Consider the following 5,721-nt stretch of genomic DNA (forward strand, 5'->3'; position numbering starts at 1 on the left):
ATATATATATTAATGATCTTAATTATTTAAAATTTTATATATAATTTTGATGTAGAACATAAATAAAAAATTATAATTTATTGGTAGATAAATAATATATAAAATTGATCTTTTTAAATATCTTTTAAAATATATAAGTTATAATTTATTGATATAGAATTATAGATTATGTTCCTGTTATTTGAGCTAACTCGTGAGCTCGAGCCAGCTCATGAACTTTCGTGTGCCGAGTTTGAGTTTAAGAAATAGGCTCGATTGTTAATGAGTCGAGATGTGAGTCAAGCTCAATTTTTGAGAGCCGAACTTTAGTTTGGTCTAACTCGACTCAACTCGGCTAACTTTCAGCACTAATTTTTTGTTTTAAAATTCTTTCTTATAAAGCACCTAGTGAAAAATCAATCTCATAAGACCCTATGCATTATATCTCCCTCGTTAAAAATTAAATTTCAAATAAAAATACACATTAATTATAGAGAAAAATAAACATATGCATCAAAAAAGAAAATATAACTTGTTCCGCATAAATCGAGTTATACCTCGGACTAAGAAAAGTAAATTCAAAAATAATAACCGTCCACCGTAACAAACCTTCTCCACATATCTTGAGCGAATCCTCATATCTCGAAAACACTAATCAGCAAAGCCACCTGAAACGACTATAAATACTATCCTCAGTCGAAGATATGGGGACACCAAGCAAAGATGAGCATACAAGAGATTCGAAATACTTATTTCTTAATACTTTGAGAGATATCATACTGACTTGGGTGTCGGAGTCTTTTTTTCAAGTTCCACGACCATGTCCTAACTCCAAGGATTATCCGAGTTTACTGCATTGAAGGTAGCGAATTATCCCCTTAGGTAACGAGCTATAACTCGGAACATCCTTGGCAGGAGCATTCTTGACAAGAACATTGGCGTCCACCGTGGGGCTCGAGACTTTTAGACTAACCCCACGTTTTACTTCTTTTTTCTACTTTTTCACCCTTCCTTTGCAGGACTCTTAGACATGGCTGACGGATCACCAACTCCCACTCACGCCAAACTAGTGGCCATGAATGCCAACCTCCAGCAGAAGTGAGAAAAATGACTAAACTCTTGACAAGTCGAATAGACAAAGAAGGAGACAAAAAGAACGCAGAAAAGGAAAACCCAGTAGAAGAGGCGTTTCTGAAACAAACACAGTGAAGAAGGCCTGATGAAGAGAGAATTATGCCAATTTGAAATTCACAAATTAAATTCCATTGTAAGTATAATCCAAACCGGCAATAGATCCTCTCAATCAAATTTTAATATTTCTAATTCAAATTAACTGAGAGTAATTAAACCTCGGGTGGTCTTCCCTAGGAGTTGCAAAGAAATGTCCTATTATTGGCTATGAGATCAAGGGGGTTTTGGTTGCAAGAGGCAAGAAACTAAATAGGTATGCAATGAATTACATGAAAGCAATTAAAGCAACAAACATGGAAATTCAAATACTAAAGAGGACTCTTGGCAAGAAGTGGGTAATCAAGGATTCCTATCCAAGTTATGGACCACAAACATGGTAATTGTGTGTGAATTAATCCTAATTAGTCAATCCTAACATCGAGGATTAGTCAAAAGGGCATAATTGATCTCAACCCACAAGTCCTAGCCAACTCTATTAATGGGAGGCTTAGAGTTAGTGGGAACCAAACCAACTAACAATCCTCACACAATGTGGAATGGACATCCACAACTCAATTTTACCCAAACACCCAATTTCTCAACCAAGAGTGTGAAAAACTAGGTAAAAACCCAACCAAACATTTTATCAAACACTTGGTGGGCATGAAAAGAAAGCATGATAAAATAGCAAGAAATAATCAATTCTATAACTACCAAAAGTAAGAAAATAACAATAACAATTAAAGGAAGCAACAATTAACATGAAAACATAAAATTACATTAATTGTAATTAAAATAACAAGGAGTGCAAATACATAAAAGTAACAAAATTAAGAAAATGACAAGATAAACTAAGGAAATTAAGACAAGAGAACAAGAAAATGTAGAAGAAACTAGATGAAAACAAGAATTAAAAACAGAAATTACAAAGAAAATTAAACTAAAAACCCTAATTCTAGAGAGAAGGTGATGAGAAGATATTTTATACGCTTTTTGGGGTTAATTTCATGTAGTTTTTAGTATGTTTTAGTTAGTTTTTAGTATATTTTCATTAGTTTCTAGGCAAAATTCATATTTCTGAACTTTACTATGAGTTTGTGTATTTTTCTGTAATTTCAGATATTTTCTGGCTGAAATTGAGGGAATTGAGCAAAAATCTGATTTAGACTGAAAAAGGACTGCTGATGCTGTTGGATTCTGACCTCTCTGCACTCGGAATGGATTTTCTGGAGCTACAAGAGTCCAATTGACGCTCTCCCAATTGCGTTGGAAAGTAGACATCCAGGGCTTTCCAACAATATATAATAGTTCATACTTTGCTTAAGGATAGATGACGTAAACTGGCGTTCAACACTAGTTCCATGTTGCAGTCTTGCGTTAAACGCCAGAAACAAGTTACAAGTTGGAGTTAAACGCCCAAAACAGGTTACAACCTGGCGTTTAACTCCAGAAACAGCCTATGCACGTGTAAAGCTTAAGTCTCAACCCCAGCACACACCAAGTGGGCCCCAGAAGTGGATTTCTGCACTATCTATCTTTGTTTACTCATTTTCTTTAAATCTAGGTTACTAGTTTAGTATTTAAACAACTTTTAGAGATTTATTTTGTACCTCATGATATTTTAGATCTGAACTCTATACTCTTTGACGGCATGAGTCTCTAAACTCCATTGTTGGGGGTGAGGAGCTCTGCTGTGTCTCGATGAATTAATGCAATTATTTCTGTTTTCCATTCAAACACGCTTGTTTCTATCTAAGATGTTCATTCGCACTTCAATATGATGAATGTGATGATCTGTGACACTCATCACCATTCTCAATCTATGAACGTGTGCCTGACAACCACTCCCGTTCTACCTTTGATTGAATGAATATCTCTTGGATTCCTTAATCAGAATCTTCGTGGTATAAGCTAGAATCCATTGGCAGCATTCTTGAGAATCCAGAAAGTCTAAACCTTGTCTGTGGTATTCCGAGTAGGATTCAGGGATTGAATGATTGTGACGAGCTTCAAACTCACAAAGGTTGGGCGTAGTGACAAACACAAAAGGATCAATGGATCCTATTCCAGCAGGAGTGAGAACCGACAGATGATTAGCCGTGCGGTGACAGCGCACCTGAACCCTTTTCACTGAGAGGACGGATGGTAGCCATTGACAACGGTGATCCACTAACACACAGCTTGCCATAGGAGGAACCTTGCGTGCGTGAAGAAGAAGACAGGGGGAAAGCAGAGATTCAGAAGACAAAGCATCTCCAAAACTCCAACATATTCTCCATTACTGCATAACAAGTATTTAATTCATGCTCTTTTATTTTTCGCAATTCAAACTGATAATCATAACTAATATCCTGACTAAGAATTACAAGATAACCATAGATTGCTTCAAGCCAACAATCTCCGTGGGATTCGACCCTTACTCACGTAAGGTATTACTTGGACGACCCAGTGCACTTGCTGGTTAGTTGTGCGGAGTTGTAAAAAGTGTGAATCAAAAACTTCGTGCACCAAGTTTTTGGCGCCGTTGCCGGGGATTGTTCAAGTTTGAACAACTGACTGTTCATCCTGTTGCTTAGATTAGGAAGATTTTGTCTTTTGGGTCAGAGTCTTTTACTTTCTTTTCAAAAATATTTCAAAAATTTTTTATTTTTCTTTATTAATCTGTGTTTTGTCTTTGAGTCTTTTATTATTATTCTTGTTAAAATTTTAGAATCCTTATTTTCTTTTTCAAAATTTTTTTTCGAAATTTTATTTTTTTTTACTAATAATTGAGTTTTTCTGTTTGAGTTTAGTTTTATGTTTTAAGTTTGGTGTCAATTGCATGTTTTTTTATCTTCCTTTAAAATTTTCGAATTAGTGTTCATTGTTCTTTCTTGATCTTCAAGTTGTCCTTGTTTATTTTCCTTGTTTGATCTTTAGTTTTTCTTGTTCTGTGTCTTTTCTTGTTTTTCTTGTGCTCTTTCAAGATATCAGTTTCCAAAGAAAATTTTATTTATTAAATACAATATTAAAACACTTTAAATTTATAACTCAATTGGCTAGAGCGTTGTGTTTATGTTCTTGGTAATTGAGAATCTTCCTTTTAAAACTTTTTCAAAAATAATTTTTCTTTGAGCAAATCTTGTGTCAAGTTTTAAGTTTAGTGTTTTCTTGTTAGCTTTTCTTTAGTTTTCAAAAATTTTATTGTAATTTTCTAAAAATTTTAAGTTTGGTGTTCTTTCTTCATGCTCTTGTTGTTCTTGTGAATCTTCAAGGTGTTCTTGAGTTTTCCTTGTGTCTTGATCTTAAAATTTTTAAGTTTGGTGTTCCTTGGTATTTTCCCTCCAAAATTTTCGAAAACAAGGAGCAGTAGATCTAAAAATTTTTAAATCTTGTGCTATTTTACTATTTTTCTCTTTCCTCATTAAATTCAAAAATATCTTTTCTCTCTATTTTAAAGAAAACTTTCAAAAATTTCTTTTAAAATTCAGGTTTTTTTATTTCAAAATTTAAAATCTTTTTCAAAAATCATATCCAAAGTTTTTCAAATCTTCTTAATTAAGTAATTATTTTAGTTTCAAAATTTTTTGTTCTTAGTTTTCAAATCTATATTTAATTTCTAATTATCTTATTTAATTTTCGAAATTTTATCTTTATATTTATTTATTCATTTCTTTTTACAAAATAAAAATAAAAAAAATAAAAATATATTCTATTTGCTATTCATATCAATTCCCTTTTTTTCATCATGGATCTAAGTGGAAATGAACAATCCAGAAGGACTCTGGGGTCCTATGCTAACCCCACTACTGCTTCATATGGGAGTAATATCTATATACCCTCCATCGAAGTCAGTAGCTTTGAGTTGAACCCTCAGCTAATTATCATGGTGCAGCAAAGTTGCCAGTATTCCGGTCTTCCATAGGAAGAACCTACAGAATTTCTGGCACAGTTTTTATAAATTGCTGACACAGTACATGATAAGGAAGTAGATCAGGATGTCTACAGATTACTACTGTTTCTATTTACTGTAAAAGACCAAGCTAAGAGGTGGTTAAATAACCAACCTAAGGCTAGCATAAGGACATGGAAACAGCTGTCAGAAAAATTCCTGAATCAATACTTCCCTCCAAAACGGATGACACAGCTAAGGCTGGACATCCAAGGCTTTAAACAAGGAGATAATGAATCTCTTTATGATGCCTGGGAGAGATATAGAGAGATGCTAAGAAAATGCCCCTTTGAAATGTTTTCAGAATGGGTGCAGTTAGACATCTTATATTATGGGCTTACAGAGAAAGCTCAAATTTCTCTAGATCACTCAGCTGGTGGATCTATACACATGAGAAAGACAATTGAAGAGGCTCAAGAGCTTATTGATACAGTTGCCAGAAATCAGCATCTGTACCTAAGCAGTGAATCTTCCATGAAAGAAGAGGCTAAAACAGTAACTGCTGAACTCAGTCCTGCAGAACAAATTACTGAATTCAATCAGCAATTAGACTTTCTAACAAAACAGCTGGCCAAATTCAAGGAGATACTACAAGACACAAGAATAGCTAATCTGAATATGGAAGTACAGTTGAAGCAAAC

Source organism: Arachis ipaensis, chromosome B09 (assembly GCF_000816755.2).
Source record: "Arachis ipaensis cultivar K30076 chromosome B09, Araip1.1, whole genome shotgun sequence".
Classification (NCBI taxonomy): Eukaryota; Viridiplantae; Streptophyta; class Magnoliopsida; order Fabales; family Fabaceae; genus Arachis; species Arachis ipaensis.